Source organism: Symphalangus syndactylus, chromosome 16, assembly GCF_028878055.3.
Source record: "Symphalangus syndactylus isolate Jambi chromosome 16, NHGRI_mSymSyn1-v2.1_pri, whole genome shotgun sequence".
In the NCBI taxonomy this organism is placed as follows: Eukaryota; Metazoa; Chordata; class Mammalia; order Primates; family Hylobatidae; genus Symphalangus; species Symphalangus syndactylus.
Genome location: NC_072438.2, coordinates 41,054,177 through 41,072,949, shown reverse-complemented (window position 1 = coordinate 41,072,949; position 18,773 = coordinate 41,054,177). Strand labels below are relative to the sequence as shown.

General features: G+C 32.6%; 1 long non-coding RNA gene across 1 annotated transcript in view; it reads right to left on the bottom strand.

Annotated features, from left to right (window-relative positions):
• Positions 1–343: 343 nt before the first annotated feature.
• The window catches only part of LOC134732729 (uncharacterized), a 31,821-nt gene continuing 13,391 nt past the window's right edge, over positions 344–18,773 (bottom strand). Inside the window, exon 3 of the long non-coding RNA XR_010116212.1 lies at positions 344–484. This is a non-coding gene — a long non-coding RNA (uncharacterized lncRNA). The remainder of the gene's footprint in view (positions 485–18,773) is intronic.

Below are 18,773 nucleotides of genomic sequence, written 5' to 3'. Positions count from 1 at the left end.
TTAAATTAAATTATGTTATGTGATTTCTTCCAGTTCTATAATATTTTGTATATCTAAAAGTAATTTCTTTCCACACTAAAACTCTATAGTTATTCCATTCAAGTTTTAGTCTAATGAATTTAATTTGGAAATTTTATTACTTCTCTTTAGAGTGAAAGGGAACTGTACAACTTTTAGAATACCTAGATGTCTTCTGTTTCCTTTGAGCTTCTAATTGCTTTTAGGTTTATCACTCTGCTTTGAAAAAACTAGGTTTCCATTGGATTTGGAATAAAATTGAAAATCCCCATTGTCACTTATGTTATTAATTTGTTAATTTTCAAAGCCCATATTTTCCACTTCCCTCAGGATCTTCATTTGCAATGGCTGTCTTTCTGTTCTACTGTGCCAAGCCTTTTCCTCCTTCTTTATGTGCACTTGCTCCTTTATCTCATTATCATCTTGGAGGTCTTAATGTAAATGTCACCTACTCAGAGAGTATTTCCTATATCAACAGAAAATAATTAGTGAGAAAATGGGAAGTTTATTTTGGTTTGCGAGCTACAAATTTCAAGATTACTCTTTGAATGGCTTTGTTTCTTAAGCTGCATGTCAATGACTTTGATGTTTTTCATCCAAATTACCCAACAATTCTGGGTAATAAATTATAATACATAAGAGAATTTGATGTGATACCAAAAACCGAATCAAAGTGAAACCGTACATTTACTGAAATGAAAGCTGTAGTTTCTTCTAATCATTATTACATAAATGCACGTTGCTTTTAAGTAATTCAGATAAAATCATTATTAATTCTTTAACCAAATGTTATCAAATCTAGAGAATAAACAATTATTCTGAGATAAATGCCATGGGAATTTATGACAGGTGTTCCAAAATACTATTTTCCTTCTTGATATCAGAAATTATGAGCTCCAAAAATATTTATTCTGTGAGTAGAAAGCTTCCTATATGTATAGATGACTTTTATGACTCAGTTCCATTTATTATTTTGCTATTCAAGTAACACATTTATGTTTGCTCGATGCATTTTAAGTTTTTAATGAGATAATAGGACCCAAAATGTTACTAGGTACTTAAAAATGCTAAAATATTGAACAGACTTTTTTTTACTTTTAATAATAATTGTAGTAATATATAAATTAATTTTAGCCAAATATTTCTGTGAATTAGTATATTAACTTACATCTATTGCTTTAAAATAATAAGAATGCTAATACTAGTTTGTTAACTGTGCAAAATATATAAATAGAAGTACTTAGAGAGCTGCCTATTGATGTTACTTAAATACAATGATAGTATTCCCTTAATATTTTCTCTATTGCACTTCACCTGAAATTTTGGCCATTGAAAAGTATTTTAAGATTAAGATGCTACTTTCAAATCATTCTATATGAAATGCAAGTAAGTGACCCCAAAATGTTTTATATTTAGAATTAAACAATATCTTGAGAATATGCTATATGATAGCTATTATGATCCTTTCAAATAAATTTTAACATTAATATTATCATACTTGAAACAACCCATTATGAGTTAGGTATTATTTTTTCCCATTTATAGAGCTTATGAGATCATGCAGTGTAAAGATGGAGAGGCAGAAACTAAAAACAGAACTTGTGATTACAAGATCATTATTCATTTATTAGTGCAATACTCAATATTGAGAAGTGAGGCATCAGGTAGAAACAACTATTATTTATCAGACTGAAAAAACTAAGATTATCTCTAACATGGAATGCTACAAAGGAGGGGAGGCACAAGTGAGGCACAGAACTGTAGAAATATAGGAAGGTGTTTTACTTAGATTAAAGTTGCCCAAACAAACATGACATAGGTCAGAACTTTTTGGACCATGAATAAGTAAAAATGCAAATTGTTCCCCCATTGTCAGCCACCTTTACAGACCCTTCATCAAAGCAGAATTCCAGGCAATACAACTTGACTATGTGTTTCATTAAAATCCCAAAGGAAGGTAAGAAGCACTTTCCCCATATTAAATTATCAAAAGCAAAATCTGTTTTTAATCAAAGTATGCAATTTAAATCTACAAACTTGAAATCATCATTGGACTATCACTAGTTAGGCTATTTATCTTTATATCTATAAATTTGAACTTTTAATTCAAGCATTTCATGTCTTGAAAATAGGTATAAAACTAATTTTTCTAGTGATCAACTTGACAGCTATGTATTTTAAACTACTGACATGAGTAAGAATTGTTGCTATTTATTCTAGAATGTACCTTTTTCACTACCAAATTAACACTTCTAACTGGAGTAATGGGGATATTCTGACAAGCACTTGAATTCTCAGGTTTATGCTCATTGATTTTGCAAAAGTAAAGCATAACACATAAAACTAGTCAGGTGATCTTTGATAATGGAACAAAAACAATACAGTGGAGCAAAATAGTATTTTCAACAAATGGTGTTGAAATAACTAGACATCTACATACAAAAATAAATAAATCTTTACACAGACCTTACACCCTCCAGAGAAATCAACTCAAAATAAAAGACCCAAATGTAACATGCAAACCTATGAAACTCTCAGCAGATAATGTAAAAGAAAATCTAGATGACCTTGTGTTTGGCAATGACTTCTAGATACAAAAACGAAGGCACAATCCATGAAATAAAAAATTAATAAGCTGGACTTAATTAGAATTAAACATTTTTGTTCTTCAAAACAAGAACGAAAACAAAATACTTTCAAAAGAACAAAAAGAAAAGCCAGTGACTTGTAGAAAGTATTTACAAAAGGCTTATCTCATAAATAATTATCTAAAATATACAAAAATCTTATATAGTCAACAGTTAAAAGTAAACTGATTAACAGATACATCAAAGACCTTAATAGATGCCTCGCCTAAGATATACAGATGACAAATAAACATATGAAAAGCTGCTTGATGTATGTTATCAGAAAAATGTAAATTAAAACAATAGCAAGATACCCCTACACACCCATTAGAATGGTCAAAATCCAGAAAAGTGACAATACCAAATGCTGGAAAGAATGCGTAACAACAGGAACTTTCATACATTGCTAGTAGGAGTTCAAGCTCTACAGACATTTTGGAACAGTTTTGCTCCTTATTATAAAACTAAACATACTCTTATTGTATAATCCAGCCATTGCACTCTTTGGTATGAAGTCAGATTAGATAAAAGCTTAGTCCACAAAAAAGACCTACACACTGAAGTTTATAGCAACTTTATTTACAACTGCCCAAACTTGGAAGCAACCAATATGTCTTTTAAAGGTGAATGAATAAATAAACCGTTGTACATCCAAACAATGAAAAAATTATTTAGTGCTGAAAAGAAATGAGCTATCAAGCCATGAAAATACATGGAGGAAACTTAAATATCTATCAGCAAATGAAATAAATTAGTCTGAAAATGCTACACACTATATGATTCTAGTTGTGTGGCATTCTAGAAAGGTAAAACTAACAAAACAGTAAAAATTCAGTGGTTGCCACAGGTTGGGGGTGAAATTGAGATGAATTGACAGGGAGCAGAAGAATTTTGGGGCTGTGAAACTACTCTGTATGATACACTGATGGATACATGCCATTATAAATATCCAAAACAGAGAATGTATGACATTGAGAGTGAACTCTAATGTAAGCTATACACCGTGAGTGATGATGATGTATCAGTGTAGGTTCATCAATTGTAACAAATGTGTACTGTGGTGGGGGATGTTGATAATGGGGGAGGCTATCAATATGTGGGATATACAGGGAATCTCTGTACTTTCTGCTTGATTTTTCTGTGAACCTAGAAACTACTTTTTAAAAAGTGTTACCTATTGAAGTGCCTACATAACAGCTGGACACTCATCCTGTTTTGTGCCCAATGCAATGCCCATGGAACATACACTTCCTACTTAGCTTTAACTCTGCTTATTTTTAGGGAACAGGATGTCTATGGTCAGAGGTTCCTTATTATACAGCTTACTGGACTGCTGAAGAATCTAGCTTCATTATAATCCAATTTTCATACTAAATGACACTCCCAGACACACCATGACAGTTGACAATCACCACATCAATGACCTGAAGGGAACAACAAAAAAAAAGAGGCAGCTCTTTGATTCCAAAAAAAATCTTCACCCCTTCTCAAGAAAAAGCATGAATTTTCCTCCTCTTGCTCCGAATGCCCATACCCTGTACTAAGAATATCCTATATCTGTAACTTCCAGAAGTGCAAGAGCTGCGAAGTTAATTTATGAGCTACACTCTCACTTATCCAAATCGTTGGCCATTGAATAAAGCTTGCAGTGCTTGATACTCACTGTCCATTTCTGGTATTGATTTCATGATATGAAATGGAAAAGTCACCACAAAAAAGGAGCTCTTTCCCATTTGTTGTCACGAAAAAAGTTCATTAAAAAAAGTAAAGCATTTCTTTAGCATATGAAATTCAATGTCTTCATAAATCTACTTATTGTCTTAACTATGTTAAGCATTGCAAGACTAACAATTAATTTTTAAAAACCCCATTTGAACCAAATAATTTCTTCATCTTTTCTTTAATGTTGTATAATCCATTGAAACTGAAGAAAACTTTATATATCTCTTGCCTTAATTCTTTAATAATTAGATTTTTAGATAGTATACCCATTAGTCACAGCAAGAAAATTGACCACAACAGGCTTGGTTCAACAAGTTTCATTATCTTTTCAGTCCATTCAGAAGCATTATGGAATGGTTTATCAAGATAACTTTGTATTTTCTTAAAGTAAAATGATAAGAGTATTATTATGATATTTTTCAAGAATAATTTTGCAAACAATTCCCAGTAAGCTCTTGCTTTTTTACATATTCTACTTTGTCTTAGGTTACTGTCACCAAGTAAGTTTTAGTGGCCAACATCAATACGGGTGTAATGGGCAGGTGACAAAAAGCTTATACAATTAAAACTAAAATGACATTTCTGAAGAAACACCAAACTGAAGTTAGAAAATAAAAATAAATGTTAATATGCTAAAATAAGAGCGAAAAAATTAGCATAGAGAAATAAAACAAAACTTTTTTTCAGAATAAACAAAATGAGTAAAATACCAAGTGGTGTTTGGATGTATTGGAGCACTGTATCACTTGATTTTATCCATTCTTAGGTTCTTCTCAGGAAGTCCTAGACTTAACCTCAAATTATCTTTGAAATATTCTTAAGCTTAGAACACCCTCCACTCTTTCCTGTATGCTTCCATTTGCATTATCCCATTTGTTTACCTTAAATATAACTGAAATTTGGCTTTCATTCCTCATTGATCTTCACCTTCTGACAGATCAGATGGCATTCCTCTGCCTGACTGAGTTCTCTCCTTAAAAAGGAGAGGAATTCTCACAATAGTTTTCCTGATATTGCCCTCCATCACTTTCTGTAATTTACAACATAACCTTGAAATAAATATATATAGCATATATGTACCCTGACAGAATTGCGTTATTTGTAATAGTATTTGTAATTGAATTTAAAATATTTTGTCAAGTATAATATCTTCCCTGCAAAGCAATATATAGAACCTCCAAATGTATTTTCCCTATATACATCTTTAAAATTCAGCATGAATTTTCAATGCCCGAATTCTTAGTTCAATTTCTAAGCAGTAAGTGAGATGAGATGGTCTAGTCATTTAGAAATCTTGGGGAATAACAGATGAATGATGTACTTTAGCATTTTTTTCTAATTAATGCACTTTATTATGTAAATTATTATAATCATGTTAGCTAAAATGGCATTGAAAGTAATGCTGAATTGATCACATGCTGTCCCCTTGTGTAATATTTTTTCACATTTTCTTAGTATGATCATCTGATAATGATTTTTTTATTGAGTCAAAGAAATTATTTACTGGTCTCATGTACATCCTTGGAAAGTATGTGAGCCCACCATAGATTACAACTTTGCCCAGTGTATTTTTCTAAAAGCTTTAGCCCTCTTCTTTTTGACCTATTGGAAGGAGTAATTCTCTGATAACCATATTTCTCTTTTTAAACATTTTTCTTCTTGAAAGCTTAAAAACATCTTGCAATCAAAACAGATAATACTCTGGTTGAAGAACTATAAATAAGATCAAAACAAATTAACAATTAGATAATTGTTTGGGTTCTAATGAGTATTTCCTTTTAAGAGAGGAAACACTGCATTGAAAATATGAGTTTAACCTTTATACAAAGAATGGTATTCAAAATGCTATTAAGTCGTTAACTTTGGCAAATAGGCATTTAACCTTTGTCAAAATTCAACAGTGTTTAACCTTTGTGTTTAAAATAGTGCTTCCATTAGGTATGCTTCAATTGCTGCACATCAAATAGGAAGCAAGCTGCCTCTTGACCTGAAATTTAAACTAATCCTCATGTGACCTTTGCAGGAATTGAAACTAAAGTTTATTGAACTTTATCTTAAGAGAACAGGGTTTTTGTGTTGTTTTTGTTTTTGTTTTGTTTTTAAGATTTGCAGGCCTTTGCATATATCTCACTTCCTGCCGGGTGAGGACAATTCCAAAATGCCGCAAGGAAAAGCTGTAGCTGTTGTATTTGCATTTTTTTGGAGGCTGCAAACAAAGACAATTCTCTTGAGAAAGTATGTTTTAACAGTATTTCTAGGCAAATTGTGAAAATTCAGGAGATTCAGATTAACATTTATACTTTGGCTTATGGAAAAGTACAATTCTAATGTCTTCCCATTTACTCACTGTTAATTTACAGTCATGGAGGAGAAAAGACATAATTTGATTTACCTATTATGGGCACACCAGTTGTGTAGAAAGCATTATTTCAAATCAAAAAGAGCTATTTTCCTCTAACCATTTGCATCAGTCACTGTTAGTAATCCACTGGTACATTTCAAGCAATTTTCCTTTCTAATTAGAGCACACAGCTCTATCTTCTGTGTTTTCTACAACAGATGTGATATTTGCAAGCATCTCAAGGGAAGATGTATTTTTCTGAAAGATGCTTACCTGCACAACCAAAAGATTTTTGAAGAGCCACTGAAAATCTGGACTAAAAAGCACAACTTTCCATAAATAAGAACAAGTGGAAAATGAGTGAACTAATTCCTGGTGTCTTTAATTGCCTTTTTCCTCTAGTGAGCAGATCTTCAAATAGACATTAGGAGCTATAAAGTGGCCTTCCAATGTAAAATCCCAAAGAATAAATTATAGGAGAATATGTTTCCATTTTAAAAGAAAACGTATCTTCCTTTCAGAGTGTGTCTCTGTAGTCTAGTGTTTGCCATTGTAGTGAGATCGATTATTTCACTTGCACTTACATATTCTAAAAGTTTTATATACAAGTTTCCCAAACCTTCAATTTCCAGACAGAGAAAGCAATGCCTTAGAAGGAAATAACTCATAGTGTAAAACTAGAAAGTGTGTACCAGTCAGCACCAGCTCTAAAGTTTTCAAGTAGGTGAAGTTAGTGTTGAACATTTAGTGGCCTGCATCTTCTGGGTACCTGCTTCTCTCAATTTCTGGTTCTTTTAGGTTTAATTAATGTCCATTTGAACCTGCTTTTCTACTGTTAGTTAATTAAAAACTATAAATTCCAGAAAGGTTGGCACATGGGTATTTCCAATAACTAGAGCAATACCTGTGACTCGGAGAAGGAAAGCCCCCAAATTGGGGCTTAGCCTAGGAGAGTTATTTGCTTCCCCCAGGAAAGAATTCATGTGTGAGATGATAGTGTTAAACAGTAATATTTTATTGAACCATAGCTGTTCCTTACAGAGCACGGCTACCTCACAGGCAATGCTATCTACCTCTGATAGCTGTTGTATTTATATCCCCTTGTACTCATGTTTAATTAGATACAAATTAAGGGGGGGGTAATGCAAAATGAAGAGGTGGATTCTTTAGAACTTTCTAGTTACAGGGCAGTAACTTCCAGGGCACTGAAAGGGCTGATAACTTCCAGGTTGTTACCACAGCATTTGTAAACTATCATGGCACTGAAGGGAATATCATGCTAATGAGCAATGAGGGCAGTTAGGGATTGCTTTCATCACCATCTAATGGCTCCTGGCAATTTCTTTACTTCATCCTGTCAGGATCGAGAAATAAGTCCTGCCAGTCTTCTACCTCATGCCCTCCTCAGAGATGAGATACTCCTCTTTAATCTTAAAGGGGCTCCAGAAGGTCAGAGGTCTGCTCTATAACTGCTTCCTGCTGATATTATGGGTGTAGGCTGTGCCTAGCATTGGGGAGCAAAAATCTATGGATACCTGATCTAAGAGGCTGAAATGCAGGATATTTTTATTCTCCGGATTAGAAGATGGGATAAGTTGGAGGACTTCTGCCAGAATAGTCTTCATATAAATTATTGTAGTCTAGAAGACACAAACTTTACTATGAGGTTAAACAAACAAGGAACAAAAATTAGTAATAATAGCTATCGAAGATCTTAGGAAAGATAAAAATCAAGTGAGAATAATATAATAGGTGTGGTTTATTACTGCACACACTCATCCTTGCTGTTATTTATTTGTGTGTTTGCAAAGCAACAGCTTTAAGTTTCCTAGCATTTATAAGTGTGTGTTGTGTCCTGCTCTTAACACCTGTGGGGACTCATAAGAAATAGGTTTAACCCTGGACAGGTGTACCCAGCCTATGATTCCCTGAGGTTTAACAGCAGTGAAGGTACTTAATAATACCTGATAGGGGCCTTTCTATTTTATTTATAGTTGATCCTTAGGGGATCCTTCTTTTTAAGATTTAATAAGACTAAGTCTTCTTGTTGAATAGGGGAGCTATTCTTTTCCTTTGTGCAAAAGGGCAATATTTTATTTTTGTAATTTTGAAACACATTTTGAACCTGGCCTAAATTTCAGGTGGGGCATAGTGAAGAATGTCAATCCACTCTTTCCTGTCATGGCCTTAGATTTTCAGAGTTTTTTTGGGATTCACTTTGGCCAAGGGACTTCCATTAAACATTCTAGACCAGATGGGAATGGAGATAGGTAGGCACTCATTAGCCCTTAAAACTCTTTTAGGCAATATAAGAGCCAAAAACTAAAAGCCAAAAATAAGGTATACAGCAAGAAATATTAAGAGTATAAAATCAAGTTATACTGATACTGAAAGAAGATATTGCTTTTATAGACCTCTATGATAAAATATTTTAGCATCAGGTTATAGTAATGTTTAAAACTGGAGGGAAAATAGTTACAGGAGCTGACACAAAAGGTTAAGGAAAGAGTTATCAACTCAGGCCTTCTCAAAAGGAGAAAGAGCTGAAAGCAGTGACACAGAGCAACAGTTGAACTTCTGAGATACAAATAAGACAAGCTTTAAAAGATGCCAATTATAATATTAAAAGCAAAATTTCTTATAATTTAGCAAATCAGTCCCATAAGAGAATTTTATTTTAGCATGTAGAGCATTCTTTAGAAAGTCATTATAAACAATTTCCTTTTAATTAGAGCTAGCTTAATCACACACAACATTTCTTTCATAAATTCCCTTCACCAGCGTTATCATGACTTACACCATCTATGACATGCTTGGACTTTCTGACTTGTCCTATAATACATTTATTTCTATGTTTATGTTTTTTCTCTATTTACTGGTTGTTAACTGCTTTTTAAAATTACTAGTAATTCTACAGTAGGACAAAAATTTGTAATACAACATCCTTTTTATAAATACAATTATTCTTTCTTTATATTTTGTCTTCAAAAAACACATCTCCTATCCATAACTTCCTTTACATCTCTCTTTTCTACTAACTTGTTCCTTTATATTTTGAATCTCCCCTTTAATAACTTCGGAATTAGATAAAAACTTTTCTTATTCCCAACAAAGAATACATATTTTTGGCACATTTTATATAAACTTCTGAGACAAGAAATTCTGAACTGGCTATCAGATACTGGCGTTTTATAGATGAGAATCATTCTACAGCTTCAAGATGTTAAACCACATGAAAGCTCACCATTTAAAGCCATTTTAATTATTCTGAAGCTCACAAACATCAGTGTTTTACCTAGGTAATAATTAGAGTAAAATTTTAGAAGACACCACATTCCCTTCCAACTAACAAGTTTAGACTAATCTTATTTGCTTAATTTATGAGCACTCCTTTATTTGTATGCCAATTTGATAGCATGCTAGACACAACACATACCATACAAATGAAGTGACCTATACAAGACAGCTGTATCCAAGTTATTTACAAAATTGAGTCCTGTCTACCTGGCAAAATTTTGTTTTCCCTGGTAAGTATTAAAGTCAGGAAGAGTCAGAAAAGGAGATCCCATACTACCAAACAAATCAGGCCACTGAAGTTCATTCTGGGTGATAAAGTGAGACCCCATCCTTAAAAAATAAATGAATTAAAAAACGATGACAAAATCAGCGCAGGCTGAAAGAAAATGAATCAGCATAAGAAAATGATTTTTATTTACCTAGAATGTCACAGAAATTGTCTCCATGTTTCCTTAGCTTGACTAGACATTAGACAGGCTTCTTCCTGACCCTAGGACCAGACTCCCTTTGCTTAGAGCATTTAATTTGGAAAGGTTGTCACTGTAAATTCTTTCCTGATCCTTTTTGAGATGTATGCAATGTCTTAAGGAGCTAAGAACCATCCTTTTGAAATGAATTATCAAGAGAGAACCCCTATCTCCTTGTCTCTGTAAAAGACTAGAAGCCTAACTTTGATGGATTCTTATTAGTAAACATAGATGACCTAATCACCATGGACAACATTTGCAAGCTCTAAATTAACAGGACATGTTGTACAGATTCCATTAATCAGCCTCCAGTTGACATAATGACTTCTGTAACATACTTTGTCGTCAGTTTACTCTGGCAATTTATAAACCAACTAAGCTTTGTTCTCATGAAGTTGAGTTCAGACTGAATTCTGGCCTCTCCTCTTGCAATAACCTCAATTAACATCTTCTTGTTTAAATTTATCTGGTACAATTTTTGCTTTGAATGTCTATATATGTAATTAAGGGATACTGTTTTCACTGAGATAAATGCCTTTGAGTTTGCAGTTGGTTTGATAATAAATTAGAGAATATGTTTAAACCATCTTAAATGGTGTTTATTGATTTTAGTAAAAACATTTTAGAATGTTGATCCAATTCCCAACAACTAAGGTGTTTTTGCTTTTTGTTTTTTTGTTTAGCTTGTTTTCCTTAAGAGCAATTGTTTACCCAAACAGTGCCCCCAGACATGGATGTATAAGAAGGCTTCACCATATGGAAGTCATGGTTGCTTGGACTTGGAAGGATGCTTAACTTGAAATAGACCAAACAGATTCTCTCTTCCAAAATAATTTTTTAAAAATAGAAAAATATTTAGGTCTATTGGCACTAGAATAAGATTCATAACTTGTAAAACAAACTTTTTGAAATATCAGCTAAATATAATACACCACAGACCAAATAGAAAAAATAGGAAGAAGTCATAGGGAGTTGGCATAAAATTTATTTGATGCATGGAATTCTTCAGCAATGGTTTCATTTAGAAGAGTTAATCATTAAAGGCCATGCTAATAACCCAACCTAGGGACAAGAGTTAGAGATCAATATATATTCTAGAAAGAACTGATATTGCCCCACTTAGCTCAGTCATGGTGACCAGATTGGAGTTGAAATAATGTAGTAATGCAGTAGTACTTTCTTTATCTTGACTCCAGTTGGAGACTAAGAAGGGAAAAGTTCTTAAGCAAGACAACTTAACAACCATGTAATTGGACTTCCAAGTGTAATTACATGGATTACCTAAAGCTTGGCTATAAACAGTGATCTAAGGTTAGCATAACTCTTTAACAACATGGGATTCTGATACAATATTTTAAATAGATTCAGAGAGAATATGTAATGAGAGAAAGTTTCCAAACAGCTGGCTGCTAAAGCAAGTCCCCAGCTCTTTTCTTCACTTTCCTTGGGGAAAGAAAGGCTGACTCATAAAATAAAGAATGTACACCCAATCCTCCCACTTAGGTGCCAAGGAGATTTAAATAGTGCCCAAGCAAGCAGATAAGAGTTTTTGGGACAAATGGTAAGCCCAGAACAAGATAGATGGAAAAAACATTTTTTTTTTTTTTTACAAAACACACAAATATATTTTCAATAGCAGCATATTCTTCCATGTTACAAACATGCTATAATTTACTAACCCATTCTCCTATATAATATGTCATTTATATTTTAATGGCTTTTGTTTGTTTATTCTATTATTAACAGAATAATAGAATAATAGAATATTCTATTATATAATAGAATATTCTATTATTCTATATAATAATAAAGAATATTCTATAATAATAGAATTATTAACCAAATAATAGAATAACAGAATGCTGTATTGAATGTACTTATACGTACATCTTTGCACTATTCTGATTTTTTTGGGGGGAGTATTGTTCTAAGAGATAAGTTGGCAAATAAAAAGTGCTACTGCTTTGAATTATTGATACATATAGACAAATTGCCTTTTAGAAACTGCTTTTCACCATCAATATAGCAGAATGCCATTTTAAAAATTCAGTATTTGTAAGCACCATGTTTATTTCAAACATGACACTAGGTTCTAGGTTTGGATGCAGAGATGATGAAGAACAAGATAGAAACAGTGTTCCCTGGGACCTTAACCAGCCATTAGTAAGCGGGAGATTTTTTTGTGTACAGAAAAATAATGAAAATAAAATGGAGAGTGTTGTTTAGGATAAAATAAAATTATTAAAGAGCTACCATATTTGCTATACATCAGGACTATACACATTCTGCCAATTACCCCTCCTCACAATAACTGTCACCTATCACCACCAGCCTTATACAGAGATACAGGTCCTTGCTAAGCAATTCCAAGGGATATGTTACACATTCTTCTGTGTGGACTAATAGATAATTGCAGGTTCTGTTTGTGAGAAAATGTCATTTCCACAGAGAAACTGACCAACGCAATGCAACCCATGGTGAACCAACAGGGAACTTGATGAAAATTACACTTCTCTTACTCTCACAGAAGAAAAGGGCTATCATTTATTTATGTGGACAGGGATTTTCCTTTGAGGGAAATGTAAAGATCAAAAATATTATCCAATATTATTATCTTATCCTGTCAAAAGAGAGCCCTCTATACATAAAATTAAGAATTAATTCATTCAAGTAACAATTTATTTTAACTATCAATAATGTAATACAACTAAATATATGAGTAAAAAGAAAAAAATTATATTTAAAACTATTAAAGTGGACACAGTCACCTTGTATACTCATACCTGAATAGGTCTTACATGATGTCTTGGTATGGATTCTCATTCTCTGCTGGACATTTGCTGCAAGTATATGCATTTCAGCCATTAGACATCAGTGAAAACAGGCTTAAAATTAGGAGCATTGGAAAGCCTTGCAGACTGAATTGCTTTCATTGTTTCCCTTAGTAATCTAATAAGAATCAATATTTTTAAAAAACACATTACTAATGGACATGCTACAAATGTATAAGAATGGCAAATGATAAGTAAAATTAATAGTGTGATATATTTAGAAACTGGGTAATTGCAATGTGGAAGTGATCAATCAACTTAGGATTTTTTGTCAGCTGAATTGATATATAATTTTTTAAAAACTGCATATATTTAAAGTATATGTTTTGACATTTGTATATGCCTGTGAATTCACTACCATAGTCAAATAAATGAAAATACCTGTCACACACAAAATATTCTTTCTGCTCCTAAATATTACCTTCTTCCTAATCCTTCCTGCTCCCTTTCACCTGTCCCAATACAAGTACCCATCTGCTTTCTGACGTTATAGATTAGTTTGTATTTCTTAGAGTTTTATATATATGCAATCATATGCCACATTCTATTAAGTGGGCTTTTTCACCCAGTGTAATTATTTTTAGATTTATCCATATAGTTTAAGTTATCAAAAGCTCATTATTTTTCATTTCTGAGTAGTATTTCATTGCAAATATATGTAATAATTTATCCACTCAACTGTTAAAGGTTATCTGGGTTATTTTGAGTTTTTGACTATTACATATGAACAATTGTGTAAAATTCTTTTTATGGACAGAGACTATTATTTCTCTTCGGGGAACAGCTAGATGTAAATTGCTTGGGCCATGTGGTAAACATATATGTTTATATACTGGTTTCCTGAAATGGTAAAACTGCTTTCCAGACTAGTTGTAGTGCTATATATTCCCACCACAACTCTAATTCCTGTATATCTCAGAGAAAACTTTTTATGGTCAGCCTGTTTAAGTTATTCTAATAGATTTATAAAATATCTCATTGTAGTTTAATATGCTTATACATAAATAATGGTCTTTTAAAATTATTTTTCTTTTTTTCTTAACCTTTATTTTAGGTTTGGGGTAGATGTGCTTTGTTTTATAGGTAAACACATGTTACGAGGGATTGTTTTACATACTATTTTATCACCCAGGTTAAAATTATTTTTTATATACTTACTTGATGTCAGTATGTACCATCTTTGGTGGTATGTCTGCTTCCATCCTTTGTCCATTTCTATGTTTTTTTACTCATTATTAGTTTTAGGAGACTTTCATATATTCTAGATTCAAGTCCTTTATGATATAAATTATTTTAAAATATTTTCTTCTAGTCAGTGGCTGGGCATTTCATTCTCTTAACAATGTCTTTTGTGGACTACTCTTTTTATTTTTACAAAGTCTGTTTTATCAATTTGTTTTTTAAAGATTGCATTTTTGATGTTTAACATAGTAATTCTTTGCTTAACCCACTGATATGGTTTAGCTGTGTCTCCACCCAAATCTCATCCTGAATTGTATTATAGTTCTCATAATCCCCATGTGATGTGGTAAGGACTAGGGGGAGATAACTGAATCATGGGGTGGTTTCCCGTATCCTATTCTCATGACGGTAAGTTCTTACAAGATCTGATGGTTTTATAGGGGCATCCCCCCTTTGCTGGGCACTGACGTCTCTCTTCTGTTGCCGTGTGAAGAAGGATGTGTTTGCTTTCCTTTCCACCATGATTGTAAGTTTCCTGAGGCCTCCCCACACATGCAAAACTGAGAGTCAATTTTTTTTTATAAATTACCCAGTCTCAGGTATATGTTTATTAGCAATGTGAGAAATGACTAACATACACATGCTCACAAATGATTTTCTATTATGTTTTCTTAGAGCGTAGGTTTTTATTTAGGTATATGATCAATTTGGGGGTTAATATTTGAATATGGTTCAAGATATGAATCAAAATTTGTTTTGTTATTTTTGTTTTTGTTTTATTGAATATGAATTTCCAGTAATTCCACAACACTATTCATTTTTATCCATTCACCACCAAATTGCCTTTTCATCTTTGTTGAAAATCAGTTATCTTATATATGTGTGTGGATTTATTTCTGACAATAAATAACCCTGTTTCATTTACCTATTTGTTTTTATGCCACTATTGTACTGTATTCCTTACTGAAGGCTTACTAGTTCTTAAATTCAGGTAATGAAAGATCTCTATCTTTAAAAAATATTTTGGTAATTTTAGGTTATTTGCCTATGATATGGTTAGGCTTTGTGGCCCCACCCAAATCTCATCTTGAATTGTAATCCCGTAATTCCCATAATCCCCATGTGTTAAGCCAAAGACCAGGATAAAGTAATTGAATCATGAGGGTAATTTCCCCCATGCTGTTCCCATAATAGTGAGTGAGTGCTCATGAGATCTGATGGTTTTATAAGGGCTCTTCCCCTTTTGCTCAGTTCTTCTCCTTCCTGCCACCTTGTAAAGAAGATGCCTTTCCTCCCTTTCACCTTTCACCATGATTGTAAGCTTCCTGAGGCCTCCCCAGTCATGCTAAACTGTGAGTCAATTAAAACTCTTTCTTTTAGAAGTTACCCAATTTTGGGCAGTTCATTACAGCAGTATGAAAATGGACTAATACAGCCTATTTATGTAAAATTTAGAATGAACTTTTCAATTTCTACCATAATATATGCCGCATTTTTTTACTGTAATTGCATTGTATCTATAGGTCAATTTGGAGATATTTGATACGTTCATAATGTGTCTTCTGTCCCAAGAACGTGATAAGCCTCTTCATTAATCAAAATCTCTAATTTATCTCATCAATATTCTTTCAATTTTTTAGTGCAGAGGCTTTGTACGACTGTTGTCAGATTTATTTTAAAATTTTTTCATATTTTTTATATTTTCTCAGTGATATTAAAATTTCAATGTTTGAATTCACATTGCCAGTATATAGGAATACAACTGATTTTCAAACTCACATATTAGTGTAGTAGTTTTTTTGTATAGTTCACTCATTTTTCTATAGAGGCAATTATGTTATCTGAGAATTAAGACAATTAAAATTTTTTCTTGCTAATTTGAATGTCTTTTTTTTTCTTTTCCTTATCTTATTGAACTGATCAAACCCTCCAATACCATGTTGAATAGAGCTGCTGAGAGCAGATATCCTTGTCTTTTTTGTGGTCTAAGGGGAAAACATCAATGCTTTCATTACCAAACATGATATTAAATGTAGGTTTTGTTTGTTTGTTTGTTTGTTTTAATAGATATCTTCAACCAATTTGTAAGGAGTTCTCCTCTTTTCTTAGTTTGTTCAGGATTTTTATCAGGTTTGATGTTTGATGTTTCCAAATAACTTTGCTGCCTCTATTGAGATGATTACATGATTTTTGTTCTTTGGTTTGTTACCGAAGTCAAATACATTGATTACATTTCAAATACTTAACAAACCTTGCATACCTAGGATAGATTCCACTTGGACAGGATATTTTCTTTTAATGCCTTCTGAATTTAATTTGCTAAGGTTATATTTACAATGTTGAATTGATTACATTAGGAATATTGATATGTGAATTGGTTTGGTATCAAGGTAATGCTGGCTTGATAAACTAAATTGGGAATGAATCTGCAAATGTCTGGAAGAGTTTTGTACTATTGGTTTTGTTTCTCCCCTAAGTGTTTACATGTTATCTGTACTTGATATTTCTTACTAGCAAACAAGTTTTTTTTTATGTTTAAAAAATTTCTGCTCTTGACCCCTCTTTCTCTTCAACTACTGCTTTGTTTTGTGGCCTTCTCAGACACTTGTCTCTATTTACCTCCTCCAAATTCTTTTACTAAAGTGTCTTTGATGTGGTCCTTATTAAATTGTTATTGCTCCTTTTCAAAGAAAGTTGTGGCTGTAAATGTAAACAAAGATTTCCATGTTGCTAAAATTAATGATTATGAATTAGTCTTTTTATCAGTTGACTTTTTTAAGGACTTTATTTTTTTTAAAGAAGTTATAGGTTCACAGAAATGTTAAGAGGAGTTGACAGAGATTTTCCATATCTCCCTTGCTTCCACACATGCATAACCTCCCTCATTATCAACATCCTCCACCAGAGTGGTACATTTGTTACAACTGATGAACCTACATTGACACATCATAATAACCCAAAGCCCATAGTTTACATTATGGTTCACTTTTTTTTTTTCTTTCTGAGACAGAGTCTCACTGTGTCACCTAAGCTGGAGTGCGTTGGTGCAATCACAGCACACTGAACCCTCGACTTCTGAGGCATTAGCCGTCACACCTGGCCCCAACATTAGAGTTCACTCTTATGTTGTACATTCTGTCGGTTTGGACAGATAAATAATGGCTTGTGTTAATTGTAGTATCATACAGGAATCGTTCAGCATATAGTCTTTTGGTATTGTCTTCTTTTGCTTAGTCATATGCATTTAAAGTTAATCTGTGTCTTTTCATGACTTAATGGCTTATTTCTTTTTAGCACTGAATAATATTCCATTGCCTCAATATCCTACAGTTTTTTTTTTTTTCATTCGCCCACTGAAGGACATTTTGGTTGCTTCCAAGTTTTGGCAATTATAAATAAAGCTGCTACAAAACTCTATATAGAGGTTTGTGTGAAGACAAAAGTTTTCAACTCCTTTGGATAAATACCAAAGAGTGCAATTGTTATGTCATATAATGAGTATGTTTAGTTTTGTAAGAAACTACCCAACTGTCTTTCAAAGTAGCTGTAACATTTTGCATTTCAGCAACGATGAATAAGAGCCCTTTTTCCTCCACAACTTCATGAGCATTTGATGTTGTCAGTTTTCCAGATTTGGGCCATTTTAACAGATGCACTGTAGTATCTCATGGTTTTAATTTACATTTTTCTGATGACATATGATGTGGACCATCTTGTCATTGCTTATTTCCCATCTGTATAATCTTCTTTAAGTAAAGTGTCTCTTAAGGTCTTCAGCCCATTTGTCAGTCAGATTGTTTGATTATTGTTGAATTTTAAGGATACATTATATATTTTAGATAACTGTCCTCTATCAGATGTGTCTTTTCCAAATATTCCCTCCCAGTCTGTGCCTTGTTTTCTTGTTATCTAGACATTGTCTTATGCAGAACAGAAATTTTAATTTCATTGAAGTCTAGCTTATCAATTTTTTTTTCATGGATTATACCGATGATGCTATATCTAAAAAGTCATCTTCATCCCCATGGTTATCTAGATTTTCTTCCATGTTATTTCTAGGAGTTTTATTGTTTTGTGTTTTACATTTAGGTTTATTATTCATTTTGAGTTAATTTTTGTGAAGCGTGTAAGTCTCCATCTAGATTCATTTTTTTTGAATGTGGATGTTCATTTGTTTAGTAAAAAGGCTATTTTTGTTCTACTGTATTGTTTTTTCTTATTTGTCAAAGGTCAGTTGACAATATATTTATGTGGATCTATTTCTGGTTTCTCTATTCTGTTCCTTTGA